Here is a 16,057-nt window from a genome sequence, read left to right on the forward strand (position 1 = left end):
TAAGCTAGTAGAACATACTTAAAGTAGACAGTTTAGTGAAATAGTATGGGAAGGATAACCAAGTGGAGACTATTACAGAAATCTACAATCAAGATCAGGATGCCTGCTGGTAGATATTGTCTTCGAGATATGACAAGGAATTTGCATCCTGCTGGAATTTGCATTCTGCATCAATAATACATTGAAATATCAGAGAAGAAACAAAAAATGTATCAATGTCACATTAGAGAGAGAGAGAGAGAGAGAGTCCTTGTTGACTGTCTACTTTGTTCTTATTGACTGTTTGCTTTGTGTTTTTGAATTATGTCTGTTTCTGTTTCTGTCACATGTCCATTTCACCTGTTTCCACATAAGCTTTTCTTTAAAGTTGTACATCAAAGAAAAAAAATGAAGAGTACTATTTTACTTTTAAGAAGTTTTACTGTTGAAGGAGTTATTTTGTAATATCATCTGACCTAGAATAGAATTGAAAACCATGAACATATGTTATCAGTCTATACCCACATGTTGAGTTCAACATTTCTGGGATATTTGTTTGTTTTAAAGTTGCTTTCAATCTGTTAGGTGTTTTCAGCAAATGATTACCATGGCACACTATTTACCATGAGAACAAACACGCATGCACCCTATACACACACACACACACACACACACACACACACACACACACTATTCTGGGTCTGCAGGGAATGAAAGTACATAATTTAAAATTAACACTCTGTTTTTAGCTTAGGTTGTAAAAGTTGATTCCATGGAAAATACAAAGCACAGTAAGGCTGGCTACATTGTTCTGTTAAAGACAGGTTTAACTTAAACAGGTTAGTACATCATATGGTAGCAAGTTAAGTATATGTTCTTATATGATCTCAAGGAATGCTATTAACTTGGCTGCAAGGTCTAGCAAAATTCATTATCTTTGAAGGCAAGAGACATTTTCAGAAAAAATATCATCACAGACTAATGAAACCTGAAAAATGATGTTGTATCGATGTAGAGAGGAGTAATCTGAAACAACTCCTCAAAAAGATGAAAAGCTACAGATAACCAATGACTGCTAAAAGAACCATTGCTAATCAGACTTTTCTATAGACACACACCCTGAAAGTATACAGCTCTGTTACAGCCCTGGGCTTGCTCTCACCTCCTGCACACGTTGGCATATCTTCTGGTATCATTTGTGCTCAATTCATGTTTAGGAAATCATATTGGTAAGGATTCATTCATGTAGCTTCTAACATTAGTAGAAGATACAATCTCACAACAGATTCCCTTATCCTCTAGTTCTTGCAATAATTCTGCATTCTCATCTACTATATACTATGAGCCTAAGGCATGGGAGTGTTTTATGCATGTATCCACTGAGATTGGACTCCTCAACTCTTTATTTTGGTTTGTTATAATCTTATGTAGTGCTCTTTGTCTCTTCACTCAAAGTGAAGTTTTCCTAATGGAGGGTGAGGACTATATTTGTGGATATCCATTTAAATATTTAGATTGTTGCTAATATTTAGATAATGCTGGTTTAATGAATTAATGGTTGTAGGTTCTTCTCCAAGAACTATGACTTTACTAGCACTGACTGAGGATTTGACTAGTTTTCCAGTACCAGGTATATTTATCATCTTGTTCAATAGGTCTCAAGTCCAAATAGAGATCTACAGACAACTAAGAAATGCTAAGAGTGGGAAAAATGGAATTCTCCATGAAAGACAACATCTGTTTTTTTTCCAATATCAAGTGTTCAGCCCTGAAAACATCCATGAACAACATTATACAAATTAAGCAGGAATCTATAGGAATATATATGTATAAACATACATATTATAACAATTAATGAATAATATACCATAAATTTGAAAAAGAGTGATGAAGAAAATATGGGAGAGGTTGGAGGGAGGAAAGGGTGGGGATACATTATGTAATTATACTATATACTCAAATAAAAGAAAAACAAGTAATTAGTGTAGCATTTGTTTTATTCTACTAGACACATGGAATTGCCTACAAAATGTATAATCCACCAAACTGATATAATAGTTAGACTAATATTATTCTGTATCTCAATTATTTATTTATTTTTACAATTATAACTGAAATGTTAAAATATTTTCCCTTTCTTTCATCTAGTTCCTTCCATACCCTTTACCTTTCAATACTTGAGACATTAACAAGGAAAGGGAAGCTTTGATAGCCATGGATGATTTAGACTTGAATCGGAATAACTTCCTTAAGGAGCTAACATAATGAAGAGGAAATAATAGCAAAGTGATTTTATCCAGGTCACTCAAAAGCATATGTGGCAAGATTTGTGTTGAACTATGGAACCTAGATAGAAGGAATATATATATATATATATATATATATATATATATATATATATATATATATATTTCACAAGCTCCAGAAGGCTCTAAATCCTAAGTTAAAAATTTACACAACCACATGGTAAACCAATGTAGTTATAAATGATGTCCCACAGAAAGTTATGTAGATTATAAATAGCTAGATAGGGCAGAATTTCTCATAAATGACTCTATATCCAACGTTTTTATAAAAAAATAATTCCAATGATAAAAGTAATTCATGGTGTATTTGAACATGCTAGCATTTCTTCTTCAGTATTCCAGGCTTATTCAAGATCATTTGGCTTTTGTTTGGAGTGGACAGAAGTGGACTTTCAGATATCCTACCTAGTTTTGTAAAATGTTCTTTTCATAATGTCTATCCTTTAATGTCTTAGAGAGTTGAAAAGCACATACATGAATACTGAAAGGAAGAGTTGGAAAGTCTGAAGAAAACCTAACTCCATGAGTATAAAAAGGAAATTTCCAGGAGCCATATGTTTATTGACTGAAAGTGTCACCAGTGGGTCTCTCCCTATGACCTTCCCTATGTCATTGGTTAGGGATCTCCTGAGGTTCTTCATATCATGCATGCCATTGCCACTGTTTCTGATTGCATGTAACCAAATGATGAGTACTTGTTGCTTAATATAGTAAACTTTAATTGCAGGACATGAAGAAATGAACCTGGTACTGAGCTTCAAGCTACCCCTCCTCATAGCCTGGCTTTTGTAAAGCCACAAGGCATATACAGTCTGGGAACAAAAGAACTGCTATTCAAAATCCTGCTTTATTTAATCTGCCTGGAATATTACCAACATGCCAGGTAAGATAGGTTACTGGTATACTAGTGATAAAATAGAGGTGCAACTAATTTCTTTCTGATAAGATCTAAGACAAATCAGATATGGCAGAAACCATTATTGATGTCTTAAAACAATGCTTTATGAGACAGGGGATGGCATAAGCTCCAGTGGGGAAGCAGCTGCTCGCTATTTCTGTTTGATGTAATCTGATATACATGCTAAATTATGAACAAAACACTTGTTTTTATACAAAAGAAGACTCTTTTTTTGCACTGATTACAACAGGACAGTTACTTTAGGGGATGGGAAAGAGTTACTACAGAAAAGCATAACTAGCCAATTTCCTAAGAATAAATGATTATTACTGTGGAAGTAGTGGCTCAATGATCAGCCACAAATGGAAGAATGTAACCATTGTTTTGTGTCATGATGTCCAAGTTCAAAACAACAACAATGAACAAAAGAAAGCCAAAACACAAACAACAAACAAACAAAACACACAAAAAAACTTATAAAGCTCACAAAGCCCATGAAAATTACGAGGTTCAGAAAGTGGGAATTTTAAAAGATTTACACATTAACATGTTCCCTACCCAAGATAATGAAATCAGTAAGCATTGCTGGGGTGTAGGGACTCTTTTTGTGGAGCTGCCCTCATTTTGATCAAGATTTAGTGATGCAGCTTTCTTGAATTATTTACCATGTTTGGGTGTGCTTTTCAGGGATGTTCCTGGCCCTTGTGATCAATGATTCTAAAGGTAAAACCTTACCTATAATGCTACAATTAGTTCCAGTATACCCATTAGTTCATGAAGCTGGACTTGTGTGGAATCCCTTATTCTCTAAGCCTTGTTCCTTTGAATCTCTTCCTCAGTTTTCATAGTCCCCTTTTCCTTCCATATGCATGCCTGTGTTTTATTTAATATAAATTATACATTGAAATATATAGTTTGCACATGAAGAAAGCATAATTTATTTTCAGTTCCATGTATTCTTTGAATGTCTTGCTTCATCTTTATTTACACTGCAATAAAACTGTGCAAGACATGCTAAAAGAAAATTTTAGCAAGATCCTTCTTTGGTGACATTTTAATCTGCCACAAAGTACAACCCTCTTATATAATGAGAGTACAACCTGGTAAAGCAACAAACCTGTTATTGGATACTGAATTGACAGTAGCAGACAAGCTAGGACAGAAAGAAATTGTTAAGGCTTGGTAACTTGCTATTGAACAACATTTTTAAAATAAATTAACAACGAATACAATAATGGCATTAGAAAAGGTAGCTCCTGCAATAGACTATTTCAAGAGAAAGCCTATATGAATTAGGGAAAATAGAATTCTCTAATAGAAGCAACAGTATAATTCCTTGAACAAAGTAATTCTATTTCTTTAGCACAGGTCTAATTGGAACTATCATAATAACTAGAAACTCTGTCAATGATCCTATAATAAAAAATGTTTGAAATGAATCTCCTCTCTTCATCTCTGTCTTTCTATATCTCTGTATCTCTGTCTCTGTCTCTGTCTCTGTCTCTGTCTCTCTGTCTCTCTCTCTCTCTCTCTCTCTCTCTCTCTCTCTCTCTTTTAATAAGAAATAGTTTATTGTAGAACCATTTTGACTCAACATAGTCAAAAAAAGACAGATTTAGTTTACCTCAAATTCCATATCACAATGTGGAAGCAGTTTTATGAAGTTTTTATAGTTTATACAAAGTCACAAAATAAGGACAAATTTAAAACATATTAGTACACCAAAGATGAAGGTACAAAGAGACATGAAAAGGTAGTTTATAAGCACAACATGATACCTGATGACATTCTTAGCTCTTGGATTGGTGGAAGCTAGTTTTCTGCTAAATTAATAGTTTCTAAGAGGTTTCCATTTATTATCATGAGCTGTTAGATCAGATACAGAGTGATGCAAGGAATGGTTCTTCCAGCAGGCTAAAACTAGCCAAGATAAAGTAATTAGACTCTGACCCTACAGAATTCCAATCTCTCCTCATTACTGAAATTCCAATTTGATAACCAGTCTGCATAGACACTGATTCTGTAGGAGTTTTTGTTCACAACCACTCCAACTGTTCAGGAATGCTCATTCACAGTTCTTCCTGTTGGCCAAGCATCACATTTTGTACACATGAGTCACATATTGAATATCATAAGGTCTCTTGCTGCTATAAGCCTCATTGCTAGGATCTGATGTAGATGAGGCTTGACAAGTGGTCTCCCAAGCAGGCTTTGGGAGACTGGAATAGCTGGTTATGGCCATTAAGAAAGAATTTCCTAGATCATATTAAAAATATTAGCTATTATATTCTGGATCCGAATTCTTTTTTTATACTCTTTGTCTCTGGCATATCATTTACTAAAATTAAGTTATCAAGAACACAGTTTGACTTAGTAGTGAAGATTATAGATGAAATGCATGTCCAAAATAAACAAACTTTATGAGTTTGATTATGTGGTTCCCCCATATTTACAGATCAACTCTTTGGCTTAATTAAAAATGGTTAGAAATGGAACTTTTATGGAGTTACTATAGTATTGTCTCTTTATTACTAATATATTGTTTATTTTTAATCCATGCTAATTATACTTTAGAATACTTTAGATACTAGCTAAATAAAAATAGTATTTAAAGTATAAAACATCATGAATATTATTAGGCATTAACATCTTTCTTATCAAGTGAATGAGAGGAAATACCCAAAATCCTTGGGCATAGTTAACCAATTGACTTAACCATGAACTAGTCTTCCTTACTCAATCCAAACTATACTGAGCGATGAAAATGAATGGAGAAAAAAATCTGACTCCTTCAGACACCAGGTTGAAAGCAAATAACACAAAGAAAACCAAAACAAAATAACCATTAAAAACAGGTATGATCAAGGAAAGGACATTTAATCCCCATTTATAACTTCACTGAAACCAAAACCAGTACCATTTTATCATTTAGAAAAACACAAGCTGGAATTCACATTTTAATTACAAAATTATTTAAGAAACATGCAGGATGAGAAACGTTTAGTCATGGCTCTCAATTTTCAGTAGTGTGGAAGATGAATACATCTTACGCATCCTTGATGTTCATCCAAATGTACTCTCAGATGATTTGAGAACACTCACTGCTTCCTAGGAGTGAGTTAGATGTACCTAGAATTAGAATCTTCTATGTGATATCCTTTTGGTTTAAGTGATTAAAAAAAATCTTGTTTTTATTTTGTGAAGAAGAGTCTAATTTAAATTTTAATTAACACTATTAGAAGTTTCTTAAATACTATTTATCTAATAGACCACATTTTATACATAAAATTTAATTAATTAATTAGTTTGTTTGTTTGTTTGGTTGGTTGGTTTTTCAAGACAGTATTTCACTGTGTAGCCCTGGATTTCCTGGAACACCCTCTGTAGATGAGACTGATCTCAGTCTCAGGGTTCCATCTGCCTCTGACTCCCAAGTGGCTTGCCTTACTCACCAATGCTATCTAACAACTGCAATGTCTAAATTGTAATGCAAGCATCTCACATTAATGAGTTCCTCCATAACTGTTATCTTTTATATGTTTTTACTAGTTATATATCTTCAAACTAATTCTTACAACAGGCTTTCAGCTTGTTTGATTCCATTGTTGTCTACTTTTCATGGACAAGAAAATGCAGACTAAGTAACAAATGACTATCAGACAGAACAAATATGTCCATACTAGACCATTTAAATTCATTCCAATGCTTTGCTTTTGATATGTCCCATTTGCAGGTTCTTTTAATATTACAAAAAAAGCACAAATCAGTGGAGTTAATATATACAACATTTGATTCTAAAGCATACATTTGTGCATTTTCTCCTAGATATTATATGACACATACATTTTTGGGAATGATGGCATATGCCTGTAATCTCACCACCTTGGAATATGTAGTGGGAAAAGTGCTACTTCAGAAGAAACTGAGGCTAAAGAGTGAGATTTTTGTCAAAAAGGAAAAAGGAAATTGCTGCCACTTTAAATTTTTGATATTATTGTCACTAAAAATCATATGCCAGAATGACATTCAGTGCCAAATATTTTCAGAAATAATTTTTCTATTTGTTTCTCAAAAATAAAACTGTTGTTCATATGGTTATTGTAATTTGTGAGAAATCTAGAAATAAATTCAAATTATCAAACGTCAAAGAGTTATTATGTATTTAGTATTTGAACTTAGATATTTTATATTAGGGTCATTTATTTCTAAAACTCTGTGTTTCCTAGAAACTGAAAATATGTATAACATATTTGGAACTTGTCAAATGTAATAACATATCAAGTTTAGATTCATAACTTTATATTTTTATAAATGCACTCAGGTATAAAAAATTCTTAGGAGAAGGTATTTGGGTTTTTTATATATATTATAAGTAAGCCCTCATAAATGAAAGGAAAAAAGAGGCGGGGGAGAGGCAACTTTTGTTGTAAAACAAACAGCTGTCATTGCATTATCACATAGCGCAATTTTTCTTTTTTAAAAAAAAGCGCTTGACACTGGTATTGCCTCCAAGTAATTTAGCATCTCCATACTATTAACAGATTTATTAAGAAGACAGTTGGGGCTGGAGAGATGGCTCAGAGGTTAAGAGCACTGGTTGCTCTTCCAGAGGTCCTGAGTTCAATTCCCAGCAACCACATGGTGGCTCACACCATCTGTTATGAGATCTGGTGCCCTCTTCTGGTGTGCAGGCATACATGGAAGCAGAATGTTGTATACATAATAAATAAATAAAATCTTAAAAAAAGAAGACAGTTTATGAAATAAGTGCAGAATTTTATCCATAGATGAGTAACATTTCAGTAACTTCTCAGTAGAAATGCAAGGTTCAAGTAAGTAATTTTCTGCTTTTATTTCTACTCTTTTCTAACACTTGAAACCTTGTGATTTTTTTTACCAATGATTCCTGATCCACTGCTTCTAGTGGGAACCAAAACTGGATTCAAATAAAGGAATTGCCCTTCCCAACTTCATCAAGGGTAATTTTTTTTTTAGGAGAACTGACGAAACACAGGAGCTTTAAATTTGTTCCAGTAAAGGTAAATCACTTATCAAGGTGACCCCTCCTTCCTCAATGTAGAGATGGTATCACATCCACAGTACTATGCAAAATGTCCTACTACCAGATAGTAGATCGTTTAGTAATATCAGCTATTTTGTCTTTGACAGTTTCCATTATCATTGAAATGGAAATCTAGCCACCATACTTCAAACTTCACTTGATGTTTCATGAATCTTAGATGAATTTCTTGTCATTATTTTAATCACTGAGCCAATATATTAAAGCTTTCATTTATAAGATGATTAAAATTTCTTGATACTATAGATCACACTTCTTTATTTTAGGGTAAAAGAATAATGATATCAGAAAATTTAGAATTAATATGCACCACTATCTTACAACAATTTACATGAAATGGGTAGCTGAAAAAAGTGTTGGAAATAACAGTATCCTAATTTGTGAATAAGTACACATTACTTAAACAATTATGTGCTCTAAAACACACATTTGAATTTTACAAAATTATTATTTAAAGAAAAAGACTTTAAGATATTTTCTACTCAGACTTTTTGAAACATTTTTGGGACAACCAATATTGGGCAACAGCTTTATCTTATTTTCAATTATTATTTAAATGTGAACATTTGAGCAAGCCAACTATAATCTAAAATAGTTTTGAGAGTATCAGCATTATTGTGGTATCCCTTCCTGTGTGTTGTTAGCTCTGTTTCACTGACTATGAATAATTCATCCAACAGCTGGAGCAAAAGAAAATATTAGTACTTTATCAGGTCCAACAGTAAAGCAGAGTCATTCGGGCAGCTATTCTCAGGGCCAGTTTAGAATTAGAGACTAGCTTCTAAGGATCCAGCATTAGAATATATGAGCATTTGATACTGTGAAAGTGTATAGTAGTTCTGCTTATATCTATGTATATTTTCTGGTGTTATATTTAAACATGATACAGACTTGATGGTTTTAAGGTAGAATTCATTACACTTCATCATACACACAAACAGAAAGGGGGGGACTTTTAGTTTATTTCAGACTGAGAATGAAATTGCTGTAATCTCTCTGGGAAATTCAACAACAGTCTTTGAACATTTGCAAATATATCATCTTCCAGGTAATGGGAAATTTCATTAACTGTAGGTCTCTTTCCCTAGGTGTTATTAAGACAGGGGATAGATAGCAGAACTTCCTGAGTGTGGCTGGGCTTCTCAACCACACTCCTTCTGAAGGAATGGATCTTGTTGGAATGAACACAATTATCTTCTATAATGGGGAAAGCAGTGTTTCACAAACCTCTCCTCACCCCTCAAAATAGGAAGACAAGTAATGAAGGTACTGTCACAAACAGACAACATGAAGCCCTACAAATCATCTGCTTTGCAGTTGTTTTAGAAGCTGGTTTCCTTTCTAAAGGTGAAAGATATTCACAGCACAACCTACACACATCTGAGCTATCCAAGGGTCATGTTGGATGGTCTTGCCAACTGGACCTATGTACATGTGTGGTGTCAGTAAGAGACAAATAAATTATGAAATTAGCAGATGGGTCCACATGTATAAAGGTAACAAAATACCTCATGGTGAACACTATGTTGAATATATGTACATATCCTTGCTTTTGTTCTTCCATGGTATGTTTACCATCATTTCCCGAGGGTTTTCTATATATGTATTTAGACTTATGCACATGAAATATTTGAATGCATTTATGTAGTATAATGTATGCTGTTTACATAGTGTATCTATTTATACATATATGTATTTATCATTTGAGTCTATAATGTCCATGTATAATTATCATTGAAGTGAAAGAGCAATCCTGCGGCCAGGCGGAGGTGGTATACACCTTTTATCCCAGCTCTCTGGAGGCAGAGGCAGACATATCTTTAATCCAAGTACTCTGGAGGCAGTGGTTGAAGACTCACAGAGCAAATTTAATAGAAAATGTGAATCAATATTAATCTATATTAGTATTTGCATATAATTTAAAAGAATAACCAAATAGTAACGTGACTATATATGGACACAATGGCATAGCTCAAAAAATCAAAGATGTACATATAGTTGACTGTGAAATAGTCAGGATAGGAGAGATGCAGGAAGGCATGTTGCTGGTGAAACTTCATTCCTGTGTATTTTATTGCTTTAAAATGTAAATAATTATGTATATATTAAGCAAATGCAATGAAATATGTTTTGAATATGGTAGATATGTGATGGCTATATTTTTCTGTGCTGTTTTATTTGTTTGAAATATCTCATATTTAGAAGTAAAAAATTGAAAGGACAAAAAAGAAAGAAAGGAAGAAAAGAAAACAACCATGCAAACCCCAAATTGTTACAAATTAAAAAGCTACCTAGGGGACATATTAATGATTTTGACTGGATTGTTTCTTCTCTTTGATGTAGTTTGTGTTTTACATCTTTTAAAATTACACTTACCTGCTTTTTTAGGTTGACATGCTTTTAGGTAAATATCTGGTTGTGTTTAATCGTGATTGAGTAGGACAGATAATATTGAAAACCAGTTTCAGTTGTAGGTCATTCTCAAAAGTCTGTTGTTATTTCTTCTCAACTCATTATTTCCTTAAGTCCACCTCAGTGTCATGGGATTTAAAAGAATCTCATGACTTTTGAAAATATATGTTTGAGGATCATCTGCAAACAAGTTGAGTTTAGAACTTCCCAATCAGAAATAAATTTGTTGTATGGAACATAACAGATAAGATTATCTTCTGAGAAGGAAGAACTATGGGAATTGGATGGGTCAGACACAACAAATAAACAAAAAAATTAACAAACAAAAACCACCGAATCAACTAACTGGGGATCATAGAACCTCAGAGAGACTGAACCAGACAACCAGGGAGCCTAAATAGGACTGACCTAGGCCCTCTGCATATATGTTAGAGTTGGGTAGCTTGGTCTCCTTGGGGGAGTCCTAAAAGTGGGGCATAGGGGCTGTCTTTCACCATGTTTCCTGCTTTTGGAATTCTTTCTCCTACTGGGTTGCCTCAGCCACCCTTAATAGGAGAGTACCTGCCTAGTCTTACTGCTATTTGATATGCCATAGCTGCCTGATATATTTTGGAGGCCTGCCCTTTTCTGAAGAGAAAGAGGAAGAGAAAATGGAAGGGGGTTGGAAGGTTGAAGGAGAGGGACAGTGAGGAGGTGAGGCGGGATGGTGGGAGGGGAAACTATAACTGAGATGGTAAAAAAAATTAAATTATTAACAAAAAATGTTAAAGAAGAATACATTTTTTTAAAAAAAAAAGATTATCCTCTGATGGCTGCTGGCAAGACAGGATTTGGCAAGTGGCAGAGGAAGATTTCAACTTCCTGCTGATTACACTCTTGTGTGTTAGCAGAAGCCAGGGGCATTGGTAACAGGTGAGAAATGATCCCACATTTTGATTTCCTACAGCCTAGAAGGTTCTGCTCTTCCCAGCCAACTTAGCATTTTTCAGGCCTGTAATTTAGTAGATTTAATATTTTCAGATTTAAATTATTTGAAGTAATATCTGCTGTACATAATGTGGTGTTTGCAGGACTTGGGTTCAAATCCTAAAAGTTTTCAGGCAATGACAATAATTCCTTGAGGGACTATTACTTGCCTGCTGTGAAATTTCCTCCCCACCTATTCTTCATCCCCAATAAAATTGTTGACTCAAAGTGGAAGGACTATAGAAAATGCTATGTTTCCTAATTTGAAATCTACTTTAGTTGCCTGGTCCTCCACTCTGCTCAAAGTTATACTTCGGGACAGGCCAAGCATACATTTCAGAGCCTTTCATTTCATCCAAAGTAAAGGATCCCTTAAACAGTTGCTGTTCTTTCCTTGGTTTTCTATAGCAATGGTTACAAGTTTTCACCACAAAACTAATGCATATTAAAGTTTTAAGGAGGAAAAGGTTGGCAATTTCCTTCATAGCTTATGGTGGCTCTGAATCTCCAGTGATCACCAGGTTTCCACACCTCAATAGTCTTTGACACAAACCCGGACCTATGTTTTATAATTTATCTCGGTTTAGAATACTTTGAGGAAGAAACAGTGGTGAATGATGGGGAGTTCATTTCATGAACATAACTGAAGTACAAAATAGATAAACACATATATTTCATGTCATCCAATGCATTGTCTTCTTGTTCATGATCTCTTTTATTCAAAACATGGGATTTATTTTGTTTTCCAATCTCTGGTTATATTCTAATGTTTGACTGTGCTGTTAAAAAGGCTACCAGTAGGATTAAATGTCACATGCTTTTGTTTTTGTAAATGCATTTAATCTGGCCATCATTTTTAACTTACAAATCAATCATATAACATAAGATATAAGGCTATGAAGTATCTGAATTTAAAGGCAAATATTATAGAAAGCAGTGGTCCTTGAACTTCAGCTTGCAGCAGAACAATTTTAAGAGATTTATTAAAACACCGTCTGCTGAGCCTGGAACAGAGGCTGTGATTGGATAAGTCTAGCATGCGTCTGCAAATGTACTGTGCCTAAGTTCTCACTATTAACTGCTGATAGGGCCATAATTGTAGGTTAGAGTATCAAGGCTACACACTTGATGGGAAAGAGAAAGAAGCAGGTGCATAGCCTTACATCCTTCATTTTATGTTTATGTAAACTACAGCTACAAAAAGTTTAAGTGAGGAGAAAGGCCCCTATAGATTCCAGTTCTGTGCTATAATTTGCACTCACAAATGGCCTGTCAGTTGGTTATATGATCAGCTCTTTAAATATTGATGAGCCATTTTCCCCTTCATTGCTGTTCTCAGCTGAGCCAGCTTGGAACTGTAAGCAAATCATTGTGTCAGTCACCGTGTGCTGAACATTGCATGCTCCTTTTTTTCCCTCTGCCTTTCTGTAATAATTTCCTGTAAAACTTGCTGCTTTCCTCTGTGGGGAATAGCAGTATCTCAGGTCATCCATCAAACCAGCACTCTGTGTCAGCAGCTTCTTTGATGATAGAAGGTGAGTCTCACATGGCATAACCATCAGAAAACCACAAAGAGGAAGTCACACTTGTCAACTTGGGTCATAAACCAAAGGAAATCTCCACCAGCCATCTAGTACCCACCCAGCTTCTTACTAAAGAGACATAGGGATAGAATTTCAACACAGCAACATTGTTACAACAACTAGTAAATCATGTTGTCATCTTTTCTGACTTATTCCCTGAATCATTTCTCTAGAGGTGGTTCTCATGTGCAAATCCAGTTGGGAATCAGAAGACCTAATCCAGGCTTAATGGATATCATTGTATTAAAGGTAATCAAATTGTGACTGTTCTGGACTTACAGCTTCCAAAAAGTAAACTTGATTTTAAGCATTGATTAATGTATTTGTTAAATGTTGTAATGAAGTTTCATACAATTGTAATTTGAGGGTTTAAAAAGAATAAAATCTCTCTTGAAATTCCTTGATTTTATTACCCTTTACTGTATTAAAAAATATCACCATTTCAGGCCAGTTATATATAGAGAGAAATAAATACTGAGTGAGGGCTTTTGTTATTGGACAGTGTGGAAAATATGTTTTGCTACTATGTGGAACATGTTTTTTAAAGGAAGTGAATGTATTACTCCATAATAAAACTTAAAAATGAAAAGTTCTAATGTAAAAATACAGTGCTTAAAAATAGCTGAATTATCAATATTGAGAAGATAACACCTAGATTTCAAAGGAATTCACAATGTAAGCACAGACAATATCACACTTTAAATTTTCCATAGTAGATTCCAGGCCTTTTTATACAAACATTTTTGCTATGTTCAAAGTTTTAACTTGCAAATTCCATTTAGTATATTGGCTCAGTGTTATATGTGTAGCTTTTTTCCTTTGTTACAATGCTTATGAACTTACTTATGTTCTTTGCATGTGTCAGTATCTGTGTGTACATGTTCTTGTATGTCTGTGCATTTGTTAATGGAGGTCTGAGGTCCATACTGAAGTCTTTATTATTTGATCCACCTTACTTGCTTTTGGAAACAGGGTCTCTTACTGAAGCTGGTGATCACTCATGCAGATAGTCTGGATGGCCAAAAGCCTACAAGGATCCTCCTCTATCTGGAATTGCAAGAACCTGTCAGGTGCCTTACTTTTATGTGGATGATAAGAACTGTGTTCTTGTCTTCTTGCTTGTATAGCAAGCACTTTGATTACAGACATGTCTCCATCCCTCATCTTCATGTGTGTTCCTTCTTTGTGAAAATCTTTTCCTTAGAATGGTGCTCCTTTCAACTACCTAATATTAAATATTAGTGTTTACAATTAAGGGAGAAAAACTAAGCAGCAGCAGAGATCCATAAGCACACTACTGATCAACCAGACTGTTTCCTAAAATATTTTTCAATAGTATCTGAAAGACAGAGCTAAATTAGGCAGAAAAGAACAAGAAACCCCTTCACTTTATTGGGTTTATACAGAGGATTATTTCTTGTTTTTACTGAAATTTGTTTCAGTTATGTAATTATGTCAACCTCATTTTGCATTATTTTCTTTTTGCTTTTTCAAGGCAGGATTTCTCTATATAACTGTCCTGGCTGTCATGGAAATCACTTTGTAGACCAGGCTGGCCTCGATATCACAGAGATATGCGTTTCTCGCCTCCCAAGTCAAGGGATTAAAGGTGCATGCCACCACCACCAGGCCATTTTGGAATTTTTCTAGAATAGCAACAATCATTATTTGGGTTTGTATTAAGCATAATGGAATAAAGAATTAAAGTCTATCTACCAACAGTCAAATTATTTACCATGTTGAATATGAACAACTCATTACCTGCAACAAATTACAAGGCAAATTCAATGATGAGACAATTATTAAACTGTAGTCCCATAACCTCCAAATGAAAATCAGAAATTTTAGGCAAATATTTCCAGGAGTGGCTGAGGCCTACTGAAGCTCAGAATTCTTTCAGTATTTTAGCTAGATGGATGATGAGATAAGGTATGCTCACCCCAGTACTCTCCATATGATGCCATGGTTAGAGATCTGTTTTAAATCTCCAAATTTTCAGCTGTGCACAATTTTATACTTGCTGGAAGCAAGCCAACAGTACTTGGGCTGTTGTTCATTCAGTTTGGGAAAAACTGAATGAAAATTTCTTAACATGCTCTCAGATTCATAAAGCAGTGACATTTTTAGGTTCAGACAATACTTTATAAATATTTTGAAGGAATGTGCTGTTATTTATTGATTAATCCATGCTGTTATTTATTGGTTAATCCATGTTTATAAATTCTAGGTTTCACATAGCTTTAGACATGGAACACTAATGATTTCCAAGGTTTAAAATCAGAATTAATCCTACTATTTTCTCCAGTTTAAACATAGGATCATAATCTTTACTAATCATTGTTTATGACACAAATTAGATTTTGTATAATTTTATTACACATTCATCCTGAACCATTCCCATTCTAACTTTTCTATTATCATATGATTAAGAAACAATCTCATGTATTTCATTTTGTCTTTTGTATCTCTCACTTTTCTATTCAATTAAGACTAAGTTTACACAAATGATAAAAATAATTTATTAGAAAGGGGAAAGAATATTCCAGCATACCTACGAAGATAGTCACAAATTATCTAGAGAGGATTAGACAAATGAAACAAAAGGAAGTTTAAATGGGCAGAGTCCATTATATTAAATAAACCAAAATAAGAATGTGCTTAAATGAGACAGGGCTTTAAGCTTTTTGTTTTTGTTTTTCTCTTCAACCATTCAAATATACTTCAGTATGTGGATACAACCTCTCCACCCTATCAATGGGTGACAGTGAGCACCCTATTATCAACAACAACATTCTATAAGCAAGCAGCAGAGTTTAGGATATTAAAAATCTCC

The sequence above is a fragment of the Cricetulus griseus genome, chromosome 5 (assembly GCF_003668045.3).
Source record: "Cricetulus griseus strain 17A/GY chromosome 5, alternate assembly CriGri-PICRH-1.0, whole genome shotgun sequence".
Classification (NCBI taxonomy): domain Eukaryota; kingdom Metazoa; phylum Chordata; class Mammalia; order Rodentia; family Cricetidae; genus Cricetulus; species Cricetulus griseus.